Genomic DNA, 12,750 nt, shown 5'->3' on the forward strand with positions numbered 1-12,750 from the left:
CTGAGTTTTCGGTCATTCGATTTTTTTTGTATTTTTTAATCCGGCTGAAACTTTTTTGGTGCCTTTGGTATGCCCAAAGAAGCCATTTTGCATCATTAGTTTGTCCATATAATTTTCCATACAAATTTGGCAGCTGTCCATACAAAAATGATATGTGAAAATTCAAAAATCTGTATCTTTTGAAGGAATTTTTTGATCGAGTTGGTGTCTTCGACAAAGTTGTAGGTATGGATATGGACTACACTGAAAAAAAAATGATACACGGTAAAAAAAATTTTGGTGATTTTTTATTTAACTTTTTGTCACTAAAACTTGATTTGCAAAAAAACACTATTTTTAATTTTTTTTATTTTTTGATTTGTTTTAGAGGACATAAAATGCCAACTTTTCAGAAATTTCCAGAATGGGCAAAAAATCTTTGACCGAGTTATGATTTTTTGAATCAATACTGATTTTTTCAAAAAATCGAAATATCGGTTGCAAAAATTTTTCAACTTCATTTTTCGATGTAAAATCGAATTTGCAATCAAAAAGTACTTTAGTGAATTTTTGATAAAGTGCACCGTTTTCAAGTTATAGCCATTTTTAGGTAACTTTTTTGAAAATAGTCGCATTTTTTAATTTTTTTAAATTAGTGCCCATGTTTGCCCACCTTTGAAAGAAATATTTTTGAAAAGCAGAGAAAATTCTCTATATTTTGCTTTATTGAACTTTGTTGATGCGACCCATAGTTGCTGAGATATTGCTATGCAAAGGCTAAAAAACAGGAAAATTGATGTTTTCTAAGTCTCACCCAAACAACCCAACATTTTCTAATGTCGATATCTCAGCAACTATAGGTCCGATTTACAATGTTAAAACATGAAACATTCGTGAAATTTTCCGATCTTTTCGAAAAAAATATTTTCAAAAATTTAAAATCAAGACTAACATTTTAAACGGGCCAAACATTCAATATTACGCCCATTTGAAATGTTAGTCTTGATTTTAAATTTTTGAAAATATTTTTTTCGAAAAGATTGGAAAATTTCACGGATGTTTCATGTTTTAACATTGTAAATCGGACCTATAGTTGCTGAGATATTGACGATAGAAAATGGTGGGTTGTTTGGGTGAGACTTAGAAAACATCAATTTTCCTGTTTTTTAGCCTTTGCATAGCAATATCTCAGCAACTATGGGTCGCATCGACAAAGTTCAATAAAGCAAAATATAGAGAATTTTCTCTGCTTTTCAAAAATATTTTTTTTAAAGGTGGGCAAACATGGGCACTAATTATAAAAAATGAAAAACTGCGACAATTTTCAAAAAAGTTACCTAAAAATGGCTATAACTTGAAAACGGTGCACTTTATCAAAAATTCACTAAAGTACTTTTTGATTGCAAATTCGATTTTACATCGAAAAATGAAGTTAAAAAATTTTTGCGACCGATATTTCGATTTTTTGAAAAAATCAGTATTGATTCAAAAAATCATAACTCGGTCAAAGATTTTTTGCCCATTCTGGAAATTTCTGAAAAGTTGGCATTTTATGTCCTCTAAAACATATCAAAAAATAAAAAAAATTAAAAATAGTGTTTTTTTGCAAATCAAGTTTTAGTGACAAAAAGTTAAATAAAAAATCACCAAAATTTTTTTTACCGTGTAACATTTTTTTTCAGTGTAGTCCATATCCATACCTACAACTTTGCCGAAGACACCAACTCGATCAAAAAATTCCTTCAAAAGATACAGATTTTTGAATTTTCACATATCATTTTTGTATGAACAGCTGCCAAATTTGTATGGAAAATTATATGGACAAACTAATGATGCAAAATGGCTTCTTTGGGCATACCAAAGGCACCAAAAAAGTTTCAGCCGGATTAAAAAATACAAAAATTAAAATTAAAGAAAAAAGACCGATTCCGTAGAGAACTGCTCTTAAGCTAAAACTTTTGTGATATTTCATTTCTATTAAAAAAAACAATTTCTAAATTGAGGAATCCAGCCCAACATTTGAAAATAAATCTTTTTAATCCTATAAAAACGTTAATAAAAAAAAATACGGAATTATAAAACTCGAAAAATGTGAAACGCTAGAGAATTACTCATTTCAACTAAACTAAACCGTCTTTAAACGCATACCTGCATAAAAATAAAATAAAAAATTTAATAGCAACCCATAGTCTCAAAATTCGAGTAAAAATTGTGTTTTAAAATGCATTTTACACTAGTTCAGTTGTTTTTCAATCATTAGCCTTCAAAAAAAAAAAATCCATTGGAATTTTGATGTTGCCGGTTTCGAAGGGAGGGGTGACACAATTTTTTTTTAAATATTTGTACCAGCCTTAGGGTTTTTTTTCAAATATTACGTCCAGAGATTTTCGGGATTTCAGACCCCCCCCCCCTCCCCCTGTCACGCACTTTTCCTATACCTTTAACATGGGCTGTCACAAACCCTAGACCCCCCCCCTCCCCCTATTCACGGAAGTAATTTTTGAACGAACCTTTATGTATAAAAACCCAAAATATCAACCTTTCAACCTCAAAACCCTCCGACTTCCGCGTCATGTTTATCGATTCAGCCTGTGCCGGCTTGTTTTTCCAATTTTAATTAAATAGACTGACCAGTCTAGACGAAACAGAACCAGCCGTTGACCTTTTCGGTGCTGTAGGTGCTTGGTAGTGGACACACTCGTATGCCAAAAGCGGTAGTGAACCCTTTGGACTGTGTTGTGGTCGCAATTGCACACAACACTTGCGGTGGTGTTTGGTTCAACGGTCGATTTGGGAGCGCGATGCAAAACAAGCCGAAAAAGCGAAACACTTCCGCCTTTTTTTAGTTTGTTAGGCTGAGTAGACAACAACCATATGGGGACTGATTATTGTAGTGTTATTTAACTTTACGTCATTTTACTCAATTATAGTTACTGTTATTTCTCCTTATTTACAATTCCAGAGTTTTTTTTTTTGAAAAGGACCAATAAACTATTGTCTTTCATATGTTTATAGGACCTAATAAAAAAAAACTCTAGAATTGTTCGAAGACAATTGATACCATGTGAAAGTTTATGGAATTTTGGATTGGAAGCTATTTATCTTATGGTTAGAAAAAAATACCCAATTATTTGACGGATAGTAACCGTAAATCCAATACTAGTTTCAAAAGGAAAATCTGAAAATTTGAAAGCTCTGAAATCACAGTTCACAATTCCAGAGTTTTTTTTTTGAAAAGGACCAATAAACTATTGTCTTTCATATGTTTATAGGACCTAATCAAAAAAAACTCTGGAATTGGATACAGTTTGGCAAAGTGTTATTTTATGATCTTGTATGGTAAGCAAGTGGTAATTGTTTATCCGGGTTGCACACATAGGCAAAAGGGTTTCGCGTGTTTGACTTGGATTTCAGTTATGACATGATGCAATTAAGATAAGGAAGTCTATAGATTCAGAATGTTTACAGCTTACAAGAATGACTATAATTTGAACAAAAAAAAATAGTTTTAAAGTCAAAATAAAAGTAAAGACAGTTTCAAAACAAGAACATTTCGAAACTGTAACTGATAAAAACTTTTCACATCTACCAGCGTGGTACTAAGTATAGAACAGATTACACAGCACGGATGATAACGCTATCTTTGGCTGAAAACAGTTCAGCTGTACTAATATCTCCGACGAAAATCGCCAACAAGTCCAAGGCTGGTATAAATACCTGTCCGATCCACTTGCCACCTCGGAGGTCGTCACTTTGGTAGCTGGTATTGCACCCTCGGCACCCGGCGAAAAAGTCAGCGCTTTTTGCGCAAAACGATTAGCGAGCTAAGCTTAAACAGGTTTCCTTCGGAATTCTCGACGTGCGTCGTACGGTTTAGACCTGTTTAGAAATTCCGTTGCATCGGAACGATACCGGGTGCGGGCTTTTCTCTCGTTCAAGGCTGCTGCTGATGATGATGTTGTGGGACAGCTCGTTATCTTCTTTCTCGTGAAACACAAACACACAGTCACAGCTTCTATTCAAACACTTTCTTCATTGATGCGACTTTCGGTAAAGCACAGGTTAGTTGAATTATACTGCTTCTGGCTGAGAACATACACACGTAACCGTTACAAACGCGCGCACACACACGTAGAAAGTATCACGGCAAAGCAGGCGGCGGTGTGTTTGGGGAGTTCTTTCGTGCTGGGCTGGAAGGTAAGTTGCGCACACCAATACGAGTGAGCTTTCGCACTGATGAAATCAAGCACGTTTGGGAGATATCGGTAACTTGGCACTGTGGGAACGACACAGGAATTGAGATAAAATTTGTGACTCTTTCGAAAAAGCATTGTAAAAGCTCAACTGTTTGAAAAATAAATTTCAACGTTTATTTTCACTACATTCATTTTATTATTCATACTTTTTTTTAATCAAACCCAGTTTACAAAACCAGGACATAAATATACATTTTTGGTATTAAAAAAATCTTCTGTTTTTTCTTCGACCCAGATCCGAGTCGAGGGACCTTTTTTCAACACCTTTCATTAAGAATGGCTTATTGATTTACACGTTATAGTTAAGAAATGCTAGATATTGAACTAGGAACTAGGTTTTTACCCCCAAAAAGGCAGTTTTATTTACATCTTTGAAAAAAATAAATAAATAAATGCAAACAAGGTTTTGCTCCAAATTTGACCAATTTTGATGAGGTTATTATGTATCGAAATGATTACTTGTATTACATTTATATCAAATTATTTTGAAGAAATTAAAAATTATAAATTTCGACAAGGTAATGGACCACTTATAAATTTTGTATTGAAGAAAAAAGTAATAAAGTTATTTTTTTAATATTGATACGCTCGTACTTGGCCTTCCAAAGTCATCCCAGAGAATATTCCAATCATATATAATATGATAACTGAATTATAATTTTTAGAACTGTAATTATTTAAATTACAAGTAAAATAAAACTAATTTCAGGTCAAATTTAATTTTCAAAATTACGAATAATACAAACAGAAAATGAACACCGGATTGCACTAAACAAGTAAAAAAGAAAAATTATAAAATACTCGTACTTTATAAAATCAAACTCATGCGCATTGGTGATTTTAAAAAAAAGACTCTAGAATTGGATGGTGTCAAGCAGGATTTTCCAAAATAATGGCTATTTTTGAACAACTCGAATTCCGGAAAACTTTTTGGAGACTGCCATGAATTTAAATGTTGCATTTCTCAGCAAAATAGCTTAAAGCCAAAAAGCGACAAAATTCTCTAGAATTTCGCCAAAAGAATCTGGAGTTTTAAATTGTATTCTTTGAATTTTCAATTGCCTTTTTTATTTTTTTAAATAGTGTCCGTTTAAAAAAATATATACATGCGGAAAACTGAGAAAAAAAAACAATACAATTCCTCTTTTGAACATTGTTGACCCGAGATTTGGTTACTGAGCTTGCAAAGAAAGAAATTGTTTAAAAAGTAGTTTATGCAAAAAGTTGCAAAAAGAAGATTTTTTCAGCAAGTGCTGAAAAGTTCATCTTTTCAGTATCCATTTCAGTGCTGAAAAGTAGAACTTTTAAGCATTTGTTTTGAAATGTGTTACTATTCGATTCTTTTATTTTTAGTAGAGAAAAGTAGGCTGTTTCGTCATTCGAGAATGACAGGAAAAGTAAGAAGTTTCACGACGGAATTGCAAAAAAATAGTTTTTAGTTTTTTAAGTGATATCTAATTGACCAATTGAATTTTAAAAACAAACAAGTTTTTTAAATTGCATTTCACACAAGTTCTGTTGTTTGCAAACATAAGTTATCAAACAAATGAAACGAAAAAAAAAAACGAAACTATTGGCACTACGCCCCCCGGGGCATGGCCTTCCTCTAACGTGGGATTTCTGCTCCAGCGCCTCTGACGAGACAGGAGAAACCGGGACCGACGTTTTACTTCACCATCCGATAGAAGCTCAGTGGATAAGGCGGGAATCGAACCCGCGTCTCATAGCATCATCGGGATCGGCAGCCGAAGCCGCTACCCCTGCGCCACGAGACCCACAAAAAAATGTAAGATTTGATTCGCAAAAAAAAAAAACCTTTTTAATGTACTGCAAATCGAAAAATTTCAACAAATCAAAAGAATTTTGAATAAACTCAAACATTTTTTAAAAGAATATTTTACTCGCCGGTTTTGAAGGGGTTTGTGATAACAGCTTTTAAAAATATTTGTACCAGCCTAATGTTTAACCTAAAAAGACTAATACTAAAACACGAAGAATTTTATCCAAATTTTACAATAGTAGTTTATGCAACAAGTTGCAAAAAGAGGATTTTTTCAGCACGAGTCGTACTTTTATCCGACGAGGTTCACCGTGTTGGATAAATACGACGAGTGCTGAAAAAATCAAGTTTTGCAACGAGTTCCATACAACATTTTTGGCAATTCCGAAAAACACCCATTGAGTGAAATTTTAAGTCAAATTTCCATGTATTTCATCAATAAATCGTTTAAATCAAAAAAATGTTGAAAAGTGTTACTTTTCGAAACAAGTGCTGAAAAGTTCAACTTTTCAGCACCCATTTCAGTGCTGAAAAGTAGAACTTTTCAGCATTTATTTTGAAAAGTGTTGCTATTCGATTCTGTTATGTTTGGTACAGAAAAGTAGGCTATTTCGTCGTTCAAGAATGACAGAAAAAGTAAGTAGTTTCACGACGGAATTGCAAAAATGAACTTTTCGATTTAGATTTATTTTTTCACCTGAACTGATTTAGTGTGCATTTCCAATAATTTCTAAAGAATAAATTTTATTTTTAACATCAATCTATTTGCATAAAACCATAGAATAGAGATAGGTAGAATTGCCACTTGCCGATTCCCCCTTGTAAACGTCAAGCGACACTGTCGACAGCGCCACCACTGCTCGAAACGGGGAACTTCAGTCGAAATGCGCACTGTGCGCTTTGATGGAACTGCCCTGTGCATTCTGGAGGGTGCGTTTTGTTTGATAGTGACAGATGGAAAAAGGCTTGTTGACGTTCAGTTGGCAATCCAAAATGTGAAATGGTGCTTGGAACCCGGATGAAAAGACGAGACTAGTGAAGGGGGTAGAACGTTAGGATTAGGCGCAAATTGCGGTTTAAGTTGGAGTGCGGAGTCTTTGCTGGAACACCACGACCACTTTTCTTCACTCCGAACGGCAAAATAGTCATTTCCTCTTCCGATTCTTCACTTGGTTTGACAGCGACAGCGAAATGTCAACATGACAAAACAGATGTCTTGGAGAAGTGAAAACGGGTGTCAACTTATTTGGCATAATCTTGAAATTTAGAAAAAAAAGATGCTGATGCGCAATAAAAATCATTTAATCTTATTTAAAACAAAATATCCTGGTTAAGGGATGCACTTATCTTGAATTTTTATAATTGTTTTGATTTGTTTTCCATGTTTTTTTAAATCATTTTACATTTTTAATGAATAATATATATGTGCCAACCAGTTCTCCACATTCTTGACAGTATTATGCGCAGGGTGTTGTAGTTCCCCGTTTCGCCGCTGGCATCAGTTAGGCAGCACAGTTTTGTCCCCCGGTCGGTAAATGAGTGGCAATTCTATCTTTCTCTATTCTATGATAAAACCCAAAATTGCTCGCTTCGGGGAATTCCCAGGAAACAGCAAAATTTCACCCTCAATTTCCGAAAAGTTAAAAATGTCGAGAATCGTCCCCCTATTAATTGTAAACAGTACACTTAATGCAATATTGCTTAGTTTGTCATTTTTTCCAAAAAAAAATTATAAAAAAAATACATGCTCATTTAATTTAGAGTAGACTTTTTTTCAACTAAAATCAATACTTATAATTTGACTCATTTTACCATGTTTCAAGCTTATATCTTGAAATTTTTTTGATTTGGTCCTATAAACAAATGTAAACATTGAGTGTATCCCTTTCACACCATACGTCAATGCCCATCGGAGTAAGCGGGATACACTCAATGTTTACAATTGTTTTTAGGACCTAATCAAAAAAAAGTCTAGATATATCCTAATTTGGAGCCAACTTACATGTAAACAGTGAATATTTGAAGTAACGCCCTATTGGAAAGTTAATAGCGGGAATTAGAACTACACAGCAAAAAAAAAGTAGAATTTTGGAATGTTGAAAATTTGGTAGGTTAAATATTACCTCTTTATTTGTGTAATATTACTTAACGGTACACATCAACCAGAGCTTTTGCACCCAGATTTTTGTTACAGACATTTAAGTATCTTCAAAATTACGGGTACTATCGAAATATTTTTTTTATTTATCCCCTAAAGTACTGTCCACAAAGTAATTTACAACAAAGTTTGACTAATTTGACAATCGCGTTATTGCAGTATTGGGTCCGTAAATTTGACAATTTTGGAATAAGAAGACAACAACTTCCTTCGTTGCTGTGCACCCTTAAACAATGTGTAAAAATGTGAACCTGATGAATATTCATCAAAAACTGATGAAAATTCACCTGATGAATATTCATCAAAAACTGATGAAAATTCATCATTTTCAGAGGTAAAATTAATCATTTATTTTGCCACACACTCTGTCACCATTTCCTGATGAATATTACCATTTTTTTTCTGTGTATGAATAGTTGAATAGCTTGCAAATTTGTTAATATCTTAAGCAACTCCATACCAAATAGGGAATCGGTTGTACCGATTCCGATTTCAATGAAACTTTGTTGGCATGTTATCCTAGGCTTATAAAATGCCATTTTTGTGTGTATAAATCTAGTTGACTCAAGAATGCATTTAAAAGGGCGTAAGTTATTTGAATATTTTTGTTTTTCGTAGTTTAAATATTGCTGTATCTTGAAGCCGTTGCATCGGATCAATAAATGGTCACACACAAACTTTTAGGAAATTAGATGAGTTTTCTGAAAAATTATACACTGAAAGAAAAAACAGGCCATTTCTATGAGATTTTTAGATTTTTATATGTTTAAGAGTTAATTTTAAAGGTGATTTTACGTTTTTTTTTTTTAGAAAAGTCTGAAATGTGACAAAAGCCTTTATAGAAAAACGCCTTACGTTTCTAAAAAAAATCATTTATTGAAACGTTTTTTTAACGTCGCCTAAACGTCAAAATGTTCAAAAATCGATTGCGGGAATCAATTATCCAGACAATTAAGTCTCCGTATTGATCAAATAAAAAATGTAGAAAAATAGCGGTTTCGAGCATTTTTTGGTAATTTTTGAAATTTTCTAGATGACAGACTTAATTTTTCAGTTTCGTCAAATTTCCCTTAAGATTTATTTTTGTGAGGATAGCCTAAGATGTGTCAAAAATTCCCCAGACAATTAAGTCTCCATATTGATCATTGTCTTGTCCAAGCCTTGTAAAAATAAAGCAGATTTAAAAATGTAGAAAATAGTGGTTTTGGGCATTTTTGGTATTTTTTTTGCCGATTCTAAATTACAGACTTGATTTTTTAGTCTTGAAAATATTTTCACCAGAAAGCCCATCCAATTTCCCATAAGTTTGCCGGGAGAAATCTAGAGGGATGGGATTTTCTCTCTTGCTTACTATCTTGTCAAAAGAATCAAACATACAAGGCTGTTTCAGAATACAAATTTCAAAAAGAGAAGAGAAGTAAAAGCTATTATAAATGCGTTAATTTTTCAATCAAATGTTGTGGAATAAAAATCGATACCGCGACTTTCAGCCCACTTTTCCTGTCAACAAATTGCGCCCCACTGTGCGGCTCGCAGCAACCCACCGAAAGAGAGCCCACCACACTACCACTAACGTTCGTGTGGAGCTGATGTTATGAACACACACCACACAACATAACACCAGCGAAGCGACGACGACGATCACGGGTGGCTCTTTTCGCTGGCTGCTGAAATCGCAGGATTTTTTTTCTTCTCTTCTTCCGTCACACACTTGACGTTAGGCACAACTTTTTCCTCTGCTTCTTTTTCTTCACCTTTTAACACTGCCTACTCCCAGCCTGCTTTGCGTGTACCGAATTTTTCACTTCCTGAACCACACACACGCTCTGGAGCGGATTCCTTTGGAGGGAAAGGGAGGGATCCTTAAAAGTGCCACTGGAACCCGACGACGGCGACGACGATTTGGGGGTGAAAGGATTAAAAGTGAAACGGGACACTTCTTTTTTCTTAAGGACTTTTGTGGTTTTGCTTTTTTGACCGAAAATTTGACCGCAAAAATCGGGGAATCACTTTTGATAGGGGTGCTTATCATTGATTTCCGGTTGATACAATCCAAAAGAAATTGAAAAAAGCCTAATTTTAACACTAATTTTAAGGACACGATTGCTGATACCTTTTAAACTAGGTGAAAATCTTCCGTGGATCGAAATCTGGGAAACTCGCAGGTGTCTTGGAGCTTCTTTTCCAAAACCTCCAAAAGTATCCTTGGCTCTTCCTTTTCCGGGATTACACCTAAAGAGATCCCCACAGGGCGGCCAGAACCAATCAACAAACGATGACAACACCTTAAATTGTGCACCTTGGGGCTAGTTCCGCCATTTAGCACAGCAGCAAATTTCGCGAATTGCTCCTCTCCGGATATGGAAAACCGAACCGACCCGTGCAAAAGTTAAAACTCAACTCGACTCTGTCTGTGTTCCAGAAAAGCAAGCAAAACTTTTTTACTACGAAAAGAGAGCGAGAGAGCGTATGTGTGAGAGAGAGTAAATTATGCAAAGAGAGCAAGCATAACACCGCGCGAGAGCATAAAATCGTAATGCCGTCTTCTGCTATATGCTGGAATGTTTGTTTACTCGTAAAGTTCGCCACCCCTCTCTTTCGTATGAATGGCGTTGGTTAGTGGGGCGTCCCGCTTGCTCACTCTCTCGTTCATTCATTGATTTTTTCCAGTTTGAAGTTTGAGGCGTTATGCTTTGTGGGGTGACTGTTATGTTTTGACACTTTAGGGTGGTCTTTTAGTTTTCTCTTGACTTTTTTCTCTTAATATTTTTACATTTTTGGTTACAATTTTAATTCAGAATTTAGGATATTTATTTCAAAATAATTATTTTATGATTTTATCATTATAACAGTCTAGAACCCATGCCTGATTTTTCCTTACATTCTTATTAGAATTCCATATAAGCTGTAACGAGAATTGGGTACTAAAGCCCTATGTCAATTTTTATATACAACGGTAAAAAACACGATTAAAAACCATTTCTGATCACTTTTTTTCATTTTAATACAAAAAAAATATTGACAAGACAACATTTTTTCGATGGATCAACTATGGTCCCCTTGGAACGAGCTGTCAAGTAGGAGCTTTTCTGTCAAGAAGGACCGGAGGTAAATTTTTCAAAATTGATTTAAAAATCCATTTTAAACTCTTTGTGCTTGTACAAAGGGTCATTGTACTCAGAAAAATAAGCTTTATCGCTGTCAACAATAATATCAGCAATCTAAGCTTCATTTTAGGACTCAATTCAGACTTGAGTATCCAAATCCTCAATTATTCGAAGTTTCGATTATCCGAAGTTCGATTATCCGAAGGTTTGTATGGGGCTTCGAATAATCGAATCATGATCAAAATATTTTTTTTTTGTATTTTTTATTTTCTTTCTTTTAACATTAAATTCGAATTCTGCGACCCAATTTTTGTAAAATTTTAATTGATGATTGCCCAAAAGTTACCAAAAAGCTTTTTTTAAATATTTCATCACCGCCATTTTGGTAACCATCTCGGATTTGAACATTGTATATCACTTTCAGTGTAGTTGTGAGTTTATGACTCATACTCAAGCTCGACATTCAAAAATAAGATGGCGAAAATTTGTTTTTTTCTGATTGGATTAACCGAAGATTTAATTATCCGAAGTTAATTTTTCCAAGGATAATCGAGTTTGAACCTAGGTCTTGACTGTATTAGCGGTTGGGAAAACAATTTTTAATTCACAAGTTCGTATACAGTTGCATTCGGATTAGCGAATAGTGTTTGGCGATGGTTTATGGGTGGTCCCAAAATAGATGTAAATTACAAATTTTGTAATATCGAGTAAAGTCTATTTCGTCGCTGTCGTGTTAACTAGACGCATGTGCATTTCGGGCCAAATTGAGTTAAAAACGCCATTTGGTTCAGCTCACAATGCAACAAAAAAAAAAAATGAAAAAAATAATAAACAACAAGCCATGGTTTTAACCACTGAATGAAAAAAGTGTTTTAAAAGGCATTGCAACCATTTATTTTTTAAAAATGTAAGATTTGACGAAAACTAAAATTTTAGCGAAATCGAAAATCAAAATTTGTTTTGCTCCCTAATTTTTCGGGATTTTGAAGGGGGCATGACAAAAACTTTTAAAGATATTTGTACAAGCCTTATTTCGCCTTATTTACTAATAAAAAATAATTGAATGGAGCACCCGCAGTCGAGCAGTTTTTGACAGTTCGCTCCATAAGAAACACATTGTAGAAAAAAGCAAAAACTGCTCGAATGGAAATGCTCCATTGAATCCATAATAACCGAAAAAAACTTCGTGCATTTTTGTCATTATTCATTTAAAATAAGTTTCAATCAACCTGAAAATTGATGAAAATTTCATTCAATATTGCGCAATTCTCACTAACTTGGACTTTGCACTAAACTATTGCTATTGATCGCAATATTGCGAGTTGTCAAACTGGCTTGGGAAAATTTTATTTTCTCAAAAAATAATCAAAGCGAGCCGATGTTGCTCACCTGTCAATCGCAATTTTAAAGTTCGAATGTCCAGTTTGGTGGAAACTGCGACTGGAAATGTAAATAAACATTTGATGGTTG

General features: G+C 34.2%; 1 protein-coding gene across 8 annotated transcripts in view; it reads right to left on the minus strand.

Moving 5' to 3' along the window:
• LOC120418920 (dystrobrevin beta) overlaps positions 1–10,584 on the minus strand; it is a 66,046-nt gene extending 55,462 nt beyond the window's left edge. For 3 of the 8 annotated variants that reach the window (XM_039581495.2, XM_039581487.2, XM_039581503.2), the window contains exon 1: positions 10,287–10,583. The gene's annotated coding sequence lies outside the window, so the exon portion shown is untranslated. Of the gene's footprint in view, positions 1–3,696; positions 4,066–10,286 lie in introns of all 8 variants that reach the window. The other 5 variants (XM_039581480.2, XM_039581454.2, XM_039581461.2 and 2 more) reach the window with 4 other exon arrangements.
• Positions 10,585–12,750: the final 2,166 nt, after the last annotated feature.

This window comes from Culex pipiens, chromosome 3 (assembly GCF_016801865.2).
Source record: "Culex pipiens pallens isolate TS chromosome 3, TS_CPP_V2, whole genome shotgun sequence".
NCBI lineage: Eukaryota > Metazoa > Arthropoda > Insecta > Diptera > Culicidae > Culex > Culex pipiens.